This window comes from Hyperolius riggenbachi, chromosome 5 (genome assembly GCF_040937935.1).
Source record: "Hyperolius riggenbachi isolate aHypRig1 chromosome 5, aHypRig1.pri, whole genome shotgun sequence".
Classification (NCBI taxonomy): domain Eukaryota; kingdom Metazoa; phylum Chordata; class Amphibia; order Anura; family Hyperoliidae; genus Hyperolius; species Hyperolius riggenbachi.
The window spans coordinates 178,738,019-178,750,257 of NC_090650.1; the positions used below are offsets into that span (position 1 = coordinate 178,738,019).

Consider the following 12,239-nt stretch of genomic DNA (forward strand, 5'->3'; position numbering starts at 1 on the left):
AGGAGTGACAGCGCTTACTTGATGGAACCTCTCGGACATACATTAAAAAGAGGTGTGTGTTAATTTGGGTGCACAGTGTGAAAATGCATAACTTTTTAAACCTTTTCTCATTATTAAAATAATAACAAGAATAGGTTTTCCATCAGTAAAATAAATTAACATGCAGTTGTACTTGCGCTGTAGTGAAAAACCACGTGGAGGAGCACAAGTCAAAAAATTCTGATAAAATGTCATAACATCAGGTATGTTGCCATCTGCAAAAAGACATTTGTAAAACAGGTCAGAGAAGGGAACGAAAGGAGCAGAATAAAAAAGGCGCTCCCTGTTTGAAGTTCAATAAGAGATACGTGCATAACCAAAATATCTTAGCTAAGCAATTGGCTGCACCTTTATTACTTCTCCTCACTTACATTTAGGATGTTTAACCTCCTTGGCGGTAACCCAAAGCTACAGTCGGGGCAGAAAAACGCAGCTCAGAGCAGTACACCCACCTGCACTCGGGGCAGCTGCCGGAGGCTCTATGCAGAGCATTACGTGCAACGGGCGCTTCAACTGACCTCTCGGGGAATCCCGACGTTGGTCACCATTCTTCTTCCGCTCCTCTGAGGCTCTGCTTCTCCCTAGTGAGATCGCCATCGGTAGTCATGATGACAGTCGGCAATCTCCTTTTAGAGTTGCAGCGCCACCCGGAAGAAGGAGGGAAAACTGTAGCGCAGGAGCCCAGGGAGGTGAATGACTGCTGGGGCTGCTGCAAACTGTCTGCTGGTATGATTTTTTTCATGATTTTAGGGTTTAAAAGCGCATGGAAAAATTGTACCGCTTTTAGACCCTAAAATCAGAAGGTATCATACCGCCAGGGAGGTTAAAGCACACCGGAAGTGAAAGGAATATGGAGGCTAACATCTGTATTGCCTTTTAAACAATGCAAATTGCCTGGCTGTCATGCTACTCCTCTGCCTCTAATACAGTATCATCCCTTCGCACCCACCTACTCTGCCTTGCAAAAGTATTCACCCGCCTTGGCATTTTTTCATGTTTTATTGCCTCAAAACCTGAAATTGAAATGGATTGTTTAAATGTAGCAGAGTAGAGTGTAGTATTCTAAACCCTTCAGCTTCAGGTAGTTTGTCAACCACAGAGCAATATTGCTTGGCGCACCATTGTGTGCCGCTGTCGATGTCCCAGCGCATGGCATCATAAAACGTCCAGCGCAAAGTTATTTATTCCAATTTTGTATGGATACCCATAAGTTTCAGGGTTACAATCCCCATTGCCTGTGAACCAGTTAGCAAGTTGCTGTATTTGCACAGCAGTAAAGTATTTATGGAAGGAGGGTAATGTCAGCCCTCCGATATACTTTGAAGTAGTAGATATCTAAACTTAATCCTGGACTTGCTCCAGATAAAACTAATCACTGGCGATTTAAGTTAACCAAGACATGCCATAAAAAGTCCTGGGATCCTATCCAGGATATTGACTTCATGGAGTTTGTACTTTTTGAAGTTTGCTTCAAGGTTAAAACTCAGATCTCAATTTAACCACCCTGGCGTTGTGATTAAATCGCCAGGACGGCTGCGGGAGGGTTTTTTTTAAATAAAAAAAAAACTATTCCATGCAGCCAACTGAAAGTTGGCTGCATGAAAGCCCACTAGAGGGCGCTCCGGAGGCGTTCTTCCGATCGCCTCCGGCAGCCAGAAGTAACACGGAAGGCCGCAATGAGCGGCCTTCCGTGTTTTGCTTACCTCATCGCCATGGCGACGAGCGGAGTGACGTCATGGACGTCAGCCGCCTCCGATCCAGCCCTTAGCGCTGGCCGGAACTGTTTGTTCCGGCTACGCTGGGCTCGGGCGGCTGGGGGGACCCTCTTTCGGCGATCAGGCAGCACACGCGGCTGGCAAAGTGCCGGCTGCGTGTGCTGCTTTTTATTTCATTAAAATCGGCCCAGCAGGGCCTGAGCGGCAGCCTCCGGCGGTGTTGGACGAGCTGAGCTCGTCCAGACCGCTCAGGTGGTTAACAGGGATGCATTCTATCTCTGATTTCTGTCAGGTGTGAATCGAAAGTATATGGGTTGATTGCAGGATTTAAGTACCACCACTCAGATAAGCATACCACCACAGGTACACAGTTATTTGGGTTAAAAAAGACATATGTCCATCGAGATCAGCCAGAACTCGATGGACGTAAGCCACCAGCCTGGCAATAGTTTAAAGAAACTCGGAGTTGAAAATAGTAGTAGAACCGATATACTGGGGCTTCCTCCCGCCCCATAAACACGTGCGAGTCCCTTGCCGTCCAGCCGCGATCAGCCCCTGTAACTTACTCAGTTGCGTCCAGTCTAAGTCTTCTGAGCATACGCGGACCTACTGCGCATGCACAGTAGACCTGGATTGACGTGACTGTGAAAGTTACCGGGGCTGATCGCGGCTGAACAGCAGACCGCAGGAGGACAGCGAGGGACTCACACGTGTTTATGGGGTGGGAGGAAGCCCTGGGTAAGTATCAGTTCTACTACTATTTTCACCTCTGGTTATCTTTAAACTGAACTGAATAAAATTATTTAAAACTAGCTGGTGGCCCGGCGTTGCCCGGGTATGTATTTGACCAGTGTTGGCTCTGCCAACTTTTTTTTCTAACCCTAACACACAATTACTCAATTACTTAACCACCCTGGCGTTCTGATTAAATCGCCAGGGTGGCTGCGGGAGGGTTTTTTTCAAATAAAAAAAAAACTATTTCATGCAGCCAACTGAAAGTTGGCTGCATGAAAGCCCACTAGAGGGCGCTCCGGAGGCGATCTTCCGATCGTCTCCGGCGCCCAGAATAAACAAGGAAGGCCGCAATGAGCGGCCTTCCTTGTTTTGCTTATATCGTCGCCATAGCGACGAGCGGAGTGACGTCATCGACGTCAGCCGACGTCCTGACGTCAGCCGCCTCCGATCCAGCCCTTAGCGCTGGCCGGAACTTTTTGTTCCGGCTGCGCAGGGCTCAGGCGGCTAGGGGGGCCCTCTTTCGCCGCTGCTCGCGGCGAATCGCCGCAGAGCGGCGGCGATCAGGCAGCACACGCGGCTGGCAAAGTGCCGGCTGCGTGTGCTGCACTTTATTTGATTAAAATCGGCCCAGCAGGGCCTGAGCGGCGACCTCCGGCGGTGTTGGACGAGCTCAGCTCGTCCAGACCGCTCAGGTGGTTAATGACCAAGTGTGTGAGCTTTGCGGTCTTTGGCATCAATAATTTGCATTGAAATAAAATAAATCTGATTGCTGTGGCTCCACCCCTTTTCTGAATTTGAACTCCAATCAACCAATGGAGAACTGTACCAGGTACAGGTGATTAATAGTGCAAGAGGCTTGTGTCATTACCAGTGCAAGAATGGCAGCAATTAAATATTCCCCTTGAAAATCAATAGGTGGATTTTGATTGGCTTTTGTAAGCTCCACTCACTTTTCTGAATATGAATCCCTGTCACCCAGTGACCAACTGTGCAAAGTTTGAGAACCCTACCATTAACAGTGTAAGAATGGCTGCAGTTTACATTTTGCCAATTAAATTTGTATTTTTCTCCACCCACTGATGTCCAGACATTGCCTGGGTATGTATTTGGCTGGTGTTGGCTCCGCCAACTTTTTCTAACCCTAACACACAATTACTCAATGACAAGTTTGTGAGCTTTGCGGTCTTTGGCATCAATAATTTGCATTGAAATGAAACAAATCTGATTGGCTGTTTGTGGCTCCACCCCTGTTTCTGAATTTGAACCCCAGTCACCCAATGACCAACTGTACCAGGTTTAAGGCTTGTGCCATTAACAGTGCAAGAATGGCAGCAACTACATATTCTCCTTGAAAATCAATAGGTGAATTTTGATTGGCTTTTGTAGGCTCCACCCACTTTTCTGAATATTAACCCCAGTTGCCCAGTGACCAATTATGCAAAGTTTGACAGCCCTACCATTAACAGTGTAAGAACAGCTGCAGTTTACAGTTTATCAGTGAAATTAGTATTTGTCTCTGCCCACTGATGACCCGGCATTGCCCGCTTATGTATTTGGCTGTGCCCACTTTTCCTAACCCTAACACGCAATTACTCAATGACCAAGTTTGTGAGCTTTGCAGTCTTTGGCATCAATAATAATCAAAACATGAAACAAATCAGATTGGCTGTTTCTGGCTCCACCCCCTTTTATCAATGTAAACCCCAGTCACCCAATAACCAACTGTACCAGGTTTGCGCCATTAACAGTGCAAGAATGGCAGCAATGAAATATTCCACTTAAAAATCAATAGGTGAATTTTGATTGGCTTTTCTAGGCTCCACCCACTTTTCTGAATATTAATCCCAGTCATCCAGTAACCAACTGTGCAAAGTTTGAGAACTCTACCATTAACAGTGTAAGAATGGCTGCTGTTTACATTTTCCCAGTGAAATTTGTATTTTGTCTCCACCCACGGATGACTCGGTTGTTGTCTGGTTATGTATCTGGCTGATTTTGGCTGCGCCCACTTTTCCCAACCCTAACACACAATTAATCAATTACCAAGTTTGTGAGCTTTGCTGTGTTTGGCATCAATAATTTGCATTTGAATGAAACAAATCTGATAGGCTGTTTGTGGCTCCACCCCCTTCTCAATTTGAACACTAGTCACCCAATGACCAACTGTACCAGGTTTGAGGCTTGTGCCGTTAACAGTGCAAGAATGGCAGCAATGTAAATATTCCCCTTTAAAATCAATAGCTGAATTTTGATTGGCTTTTATAGGCTCCACCTACTTTTCTGAATATTATTCCTAGTCACCTATCGACCAACTATGCAAAGTTTGAGAACCCTACCATTAACAGTGTAAGAATGGCTGCAGTTTACATTTTACCAGTTAAATTTGTATTTGTCTCCACCCACTTTTTGGTTATGGGAATAAAAAGTATCCTATACTTTATTCCAGGTAATGTACTATGTGTGTGGCAAATTTCATTCAAATCCGTTCAGCCATAACAAACATCCAAACTTTCCCATTTATAATATTAGTAGGATAAACTCATGACGTAGCTGCAAATGAATATTACATACTAACCTCACCGTCAGTTCCTCTCAGAAGCTCACTGTAACGATTGTGGAATTATCTCCGTGGTCAGCGCACAAGATGTGCGCTGACACTGCGGAAGTCCTCCACAAGCGTATAAAACGGCAGAACCCAGCTTTGGTGCAATGCACTTGTAGAGAGAAAGTGAGCACAGAGACAGAATATATGTGTGTCCACCAATCAAGTCGCCACACGGCGACGGTGAACACACAATAGCGGAAACCAAGTGGGAACGCAATCGCAAGAGTGGCGATTGCCAACAGTGACACAAGACCGAGTAAGACAGAGCACAAACGTAGCAAGTAAGACACAGCAAATAACAATTATCAGAACGCAAAGGAAAATACCAAACGCAATCGCTAAGCGCGGTCGCCGCACAAACAGCGCAACAGCAACAAAGCACGCTAATGGCGCGGCCCCTGCACGAAAAGCGCAACAGAGACAAAACACGCCAACCCTAATTAACCAATGTAACACGAAAATGAATAGAGAACGCGAACGCTTGCAAAATGGTTACCTCACCGAGCCTACAGCAAGCGTTCGTTCCAGACAAGACAGACAGAAGGAGTAACCAGTAGCAACCGCAGCTCTGGCCTACACTCCCAGACAGAGTACAGAAGGAACCAAACCACCGCCACTACCGCTAGGGCGAATGCGATCCAGACAGACAGATGGGGCTACCAGTAGCAACCGCTGCTCTGGCTTGCACCCCTAAGGCAGAATACAGAAGGAACCACCGCCTCTACCGTTAGGGCGAATGCGATCCCAACAGACAGAACGATTTCCTGTCGACCGCCGCTGGCGACAAGACAATCGCAGCAGATAGACAGTACAAGACAAAACAGATAATACAACCTGACTATGCTAGAAGGAATGCTAGTGCACTCCCAAGGAATTACTCTAAGATAATCTTAGCAAACAATTAGCAAAGGCTGAGACTCCAGGTAAGTTAGCAGGAACAAACCATCATGACCAGCAAGGAATTCTGGGAAGAAATGTTTTTTATACTGCAAGCCATCAGAGGAAGCAGCTAAGCAATTTGCATGACAAGTGTATGCAAATTCCTCCCCAGAACAGCAACTCTGCAGCTTGCAGAGTGGAGACAGGTCTCTTTTCCAGGGACCTGCAGCACTCAGACCTAACAAATGGTCAAACAGCTGTCTGCCTGTGCAGACAGCAGAGCAGATCATTACACTCACTATTTTCTTCTTACAGTGATCCCTTCCAGTTCTGACAATATTTTATCAGAACTGAAGTATACCAGTTTCTGTCAGTTATATATCAGCTGCTGTCAGTTACAACTGAATGTGCAAGGTAATGTCCATGTTTCCCTATGGCTCAAGTGGGAGCTCCTCCCTTTCATTCACCAATAACTTAATCACTACTAATCACAATGGAATGATATAGTTTTTTTGGCCACCAATTAGGCTTTCTTTGGGTGGTACATTTTGCTAAGAATTATTTTATTCTAAATGCATTTTAATGGGAATAATAACAAAAAATGGGAAAAATTAATAATTTCTAATTTTATTGGCCATTATAGTTTTAAAATAATACAAGCTACCATAACTAAAACCAATGTATTTTATTTGCTCATGTATCCCCATTATTACACCATTTAAATTATGTCCCTATCACCATGTATAGCACCAGTATTTTACTTGGAAATAAAGGTGCATTTTTTCAGTTTTGCGTCCATCACTATTTACAAGCCCATATTTTTGAAAATAACAGTAAAAACGCTCTTGACATACATATTAAAAAAGTTCAGTCCCTAAGGTAACTATATTTATTTTATTTTTATTTATTTATTTACGCAAATGTTTTATTTGGGTATTTAAGGGAGAGGGTGGGAGGTAAGGAGTTAATTTTAAATTAAGTGTAGGTCGTTTGATTTTTTTAAAAATGTATGTAGGTGTATTTTTACTACAAGATGTCCTCACGCATAACTTACCGTTGCGTACTATTAGTACGCTAATCAGGAAGTAATGCATGGACGTGTTACTTCGGAAGTTACAAATAACTGCGGCATCTCATTTGTCATATATCTTATTGATATATATGCCTTAAATGATTATCAACTACTTAAAGGGCCAGCCTAATGCTAAGTACAGATGAATGAGGTAGGCAGAGAGCAAAGAGAACCAGCACTACTTCAAAGGCTATTTATTCTTGCGTCATCTTCAAACATACAAAAACATGTAGACAAATACATCGGCATATATGGTAAAAAGGAACCATTAGAAGGGAGGTGGCATAGTGGATAGGTTGGTGATCAGTGGGTGCTGACGCCTTACGGTCACTTTGCGCTCAAATGCGCTTCTATGGAGGCTGCAAACGAGGATTACCAGGCTACCATTATTTGTAGCCAAACTGGGTACGGCAGACGCCGTCTGGACCCTGCCCATCTAGTTCCTGCTTCCGGCAATCCATGGTGGAGCTCGCAGCTCTCCACGCTAATGTCATGGGAGCAGTAAACTCCCCGACCTACGTCATGACGATCGCCCTAATTAGGCGGCGTCCGTCACGCTATTGCGGAGTTAAAGAGAACCTGTACTGAGTAAAAATATTTAAAATAAACACATGAGGTAACTTTAAATGAACATTACATAGTTACCTTGCCATCTGTTCCTCTCAGAAGCTCACCATTTTCTTTTTACAATAATCCCTTCCAGTTCTGACAATATTTTGTCAGATCTGAAATATATCAGTTGCTGTCAGTAAACTATCAGTTGCTGTCAGTTATAGCTGAGAGGAAAACTGATGTACCAGGTTATGTCCATGTTTCCCTATGGCTCAAGTGGGCGATGTTACAGTTTAACTGTGTGCTGACCAGAAAGCTGTTATGGGTAATGGCCATTTTCAAAATGGAGGATGTAAAATTCCCCTGATCACAGTGAACAAACAGGACTTACAGTACAGGTTTTCTTTAAAGAGACTCCGTAACAAAAATTGCATCCTGTTTTTTATCATCCTACAAGTTCCAAAACCTATTATAATGTGTTCTGGCTTACTGCAGCACTTTCTACTATAACCATCTCTGTAATAAATCAACTTATCTCTCTCTTGTCAGACTTGTCAGGCCTGTGTCTGGAAGGCTGCCAAGTTCTTCAGTGTTGTGGTTCTGCTATGAACTCTCCCATCCAGGCCCCTCTCTGCACACTACCTGTGTGATATTTAGATTAGTGCAGCTTCTCTCTGTTCTATTATCTTTTACAAGCTGGATAAATCCTCCTCTGAGCTGGCTGGGCTTTCAAATACTGAGGAATTACATACAGGCACAGCTGTCTGCACTCTGCAGGAAGAAACAGCCTGACACTTCAGTGGAAGATAGCTGCAGGGGGAAAGAAACACACAAATGATCTCTTGAGATTCAAAATTATGGCTGTATACAGCCTGCTTGTGTATGGATGTATTTTCTATGTGTGGACATACTGTACATCAACCTACTTCCTGTTTTGGTGGCCATTTTGTTTGTTTATAAACAAACTTTTAAAAACTGTTTTTAACCACTTTTAATGCGGCGAGGAGCGGCGAAATTGTGACAGAGGGTAATAGGAGATGTCCCCTAACGCACTGGTATGTTTACTTTTGTGCGATTTTAACAATACAGATTCTCTTTAAGGTCGCATGGGACGCTGATGGTGCACATGGGCACCATCTAGTGTCCAAAAAATAAACTGCAGCCTCAAGATTTTCCGCATACGGGCATCAGGTGGTAGGAAGGCTGGAGTGAAAAAAGAACAAAACAAGACAAATGTAAAGTCAAAGCAGTCAACTGCTGTGGGGTCTGATAGTGCTGAAATACATATAGAAAAAACTCACAAAGGCAAAGGGGTGAATAATAAAATAAGTGCAGCTGTAAAGTGAAAAAGTGAAACAAACTTATAGTGAAAGCAACAAACATAGTGACTAATGCCCATAGTGTAAATCTTAGGTACTGCATAAATATAATATTATAACAGCACTAGGGGGGTGATTGCATAAGCTAAGAATTCCTTATGGAATATATTGGTGTAAATTATTATAGTGCACTTGACATTAAAACTATATAAATAGGAGTAAGGAAAATGGGAACCCGGTTTCCCTAAGGATATGGGACTGGAACGGGCCCCCATCTGGGAAAGGAGAGGAAAAATGTGTCAGGCCAAGGGACAGCTTAACCACTTGAGGACCACAGTCTTTCTACCTCTTAAAGTGAACCTCCGGACTAAAAATCGACTCAGCAGCACTGAAAAGGCTTGGTGTTCCTTTAACCGTTTCACAGCATCAGAACTTTGTTTCTCTTATACAAGCCTCATTTTTAGCTGCACAGAAGAAAACTGCCCGGGCTTTTTTCCCCTGATGCTGTGCAAAGCATGATGGGATTTCTGATTTTGTTGTTCTCGTTCTGCTGTTTTGGTGCAATTTTTTTTTTTTTTACATTTTGAATTTGACATTTGAAGCCTACCGTGTGCAGCTCGGAGGGGTTATCAGGACACAGGATAGTTGGAACTGCGTCTCCTGCTCCTTGTCACCTCCTTTCAACCAAAAAGATGGCTGCCCCCATGACAAAGATGGCAGCCCCCATGAATCACAAACATTTGCCTGTTCTTTTAAAACAGGGTGGGTAAGAGATTATATTACCTATCTATTCTAATTAACATAACGAATGTAACTTGATGACAGTATGTTTGTTTAGGCTGAAGTTCCCCTTTAAGGACCAGGGCCTTTTTTTTCCATTCAGACCACTGCAGCTTTAACGGTTTATTGCTCGGTAATACAACCTACTATCTAAATGAATTTTCCCTCCTTTTCTTGTCACTAATACAGCTTTCTTTTGGTGCTATTTGATTGCTGCTGCAATTTTTAGTTTTTATTATATTCATCAAAAAAGACATGAATGTTGTCAAAAAAATGATTTTTTTAACTTTCTGTGATAAAATTTGTCAAATAAAGTAAAATTTCTGTATACATTTTTGTCCAAATTTATTGTGCTACATGTCTTTGATAAAAAAAAAACATTCAGTGTATATTTATTGGTTTGGGTAAAAGTTATAGCGTTTACAAACTATGGTGCAAAAAGTGAATTTTCCCATTTTGAAGCATCTCCGACTTTTCTGAGCACCTGTCATTTTTCATGAGGTGCTAAAATTCCAGGATAGTAATAAATACCCCCCAAATGACCCCATTTTGGAAAGAAGACATCCCAAAGTATTCACTGAGAGGCATGGTGAGTTCATAGAAGATTTTATTTTTTGTCACAAGTTAGCGGAAAATGACACTTTGAGACAAACAAAAAAAAAAAGTTTCCATTTCTGCTAACTTGTGACAAAAAAAATGAAATCTGCCACGGACTCACCATGCCCCTCTCTGAATACCTTGAAGTGTCTACTTTCCAAAATGGGGTCATTTGTGGGGTGTGTTTACTGTCCTAGCATTTTGGGGGGGTGCTAAATTGTAAGCACCCCTGTAAAGCCTAAAGGGCTCATTGGACTTTGGGCCCCTTAGCGCAGTTAGGCTGCAAAAAAGTGCCACACGTAGTATTGCCGTACTCAGGAGAAGTAGTATAATGTGTTTTGGGGTGTATTTTTACACATACCCATGCTGGGTGGGAGAAATATCTCTGTAAATGAACAATTGTGTGTAAAAAAAAAATCAAAACATTGTCATTTACAGAGAGTTCTCCCACCCAGCATGGGCATGTGTAAAAATGCCCATGCTGGGTGGGAGAAATCTCTCTGTAAATGACAATGTTTTGATTTTTTTTTACACACAATTGTTCATTTACAGAGATATTTCTCCCACCCAGCATGGGTATGTGTAAAAATAAACCCCAATACACATTATACTACTTCTCCTGAGTACGGCAATACTACGTGTGGCACTTTTTTGCACCCTAACTGCGCTAAGGGGCCCAAAGTCCAATGAGTACCTTTAGGATTTCACAGGTCGTTTTGAGACATTTGGTTTCAAGACTACGCCTCACGATTTAGGGCCCCTAAAATGTCAGGGCAGTTTAGGAACCCCACAAGTGACCCCATTTTAGAAAGAAGACACCCCAAGGTATTCCGTTAGGAGTATGGTGAGCTCATAGAAGATTTTATTTTTTGTCACAAGTCAAGTTAGCGGAAATTGACACTGTGAAAAAAACCCAATAAAAATCAATTTCCGCTAACTTGTGACAAAAAATAAAATCTTCTATGAACTCACCATACCCCTAACGGAATACCTTGGGGTGTCTTCTTTCTAAAAATGGGGTCAGTTGTGGGGTTCCTATACGGCCTTGGCATTTTAGGGGCCCTAAACCGTGAGGAGTAGTCTTGAAGCCAAATGTCTCAAAATGACCTGTGAAATCCTAAAGGTACTCATTGGACTTTGGGCCCCTTAGCGCAGTTAGGGTGCAAAAAAGTGGCACACATGTGGTACCGCCATACTCAGGAGAAGTAGTATAATGTGTTTTGTGGTGTATTTTTACATATACCTATGCTGGGTGGGAGAAATAGCTCTGTAAATGACAATGTTTTTTTTTTTTTTTTACACACAATTGTCTATTTACAGAGATATTTCTCCCACCCAGCATGGGTATGTGTAAAAATAAACCCCAAAACACATTATACTACTTCTCCTGAGTACGGCGATACCACATGTGTGGCACTTTTTTGCACCCCAAGTTAGTGGAAAATGACACTTTGTGAAAAAAACAATAAAAATCAATTTCCGATAACGTTTGACAAAAAATAAAATCTTCTATGAACTCGTCATACACCTAACGGAATACCTTGGGGTGTCCATTTGTGGGGTTCCTATACTGCCCTGGCATTTTAGGGGCCCAAAACCGTGAGGAGTAGTCTGGAAACCAAATGCCTCAAAATGACTGTTCCGGGGTATAAGCATCTGCAAATTTTGATGACAGGTGGTCTATGAGGGGGCGAATTTTGTGGAACCGGTCATAAGCAGGGTGGCCTCTTAGATGACAGGTTGTATTGGGCCTGATCTGATGGATAGGAGTGCTAGGGGGGTGACAGGAGGTGATTGATGGGTGTCTCAGGGGGTGATTAGAGGGGAAAATAGATACAATCAATGCACTGGGGAGGTGATCGGATGGGGGTCTGAGGGGGATCTGAGGGTTTGGCCGAGTGATCAGGAGCCCACAAGGGGCAAATTAGGGCCTGATCTGATGGGTA

At 43.1% G+C, this 12,239-nt stretch overlaps 1 protein-coding gene across 5 annotated transcripts in view; it reads right to left on the bottom strand.

Moving 5' to 3' along the window:
• The window catches only part of CLPTM1L (CLPTM1 like), a 699,988-nt gene that overhangs the window by 343,418 nt on the left and 344,331 nt on the right, over positions 1-12,239 (bottom strand). The window lies entirely within an intron of this gene.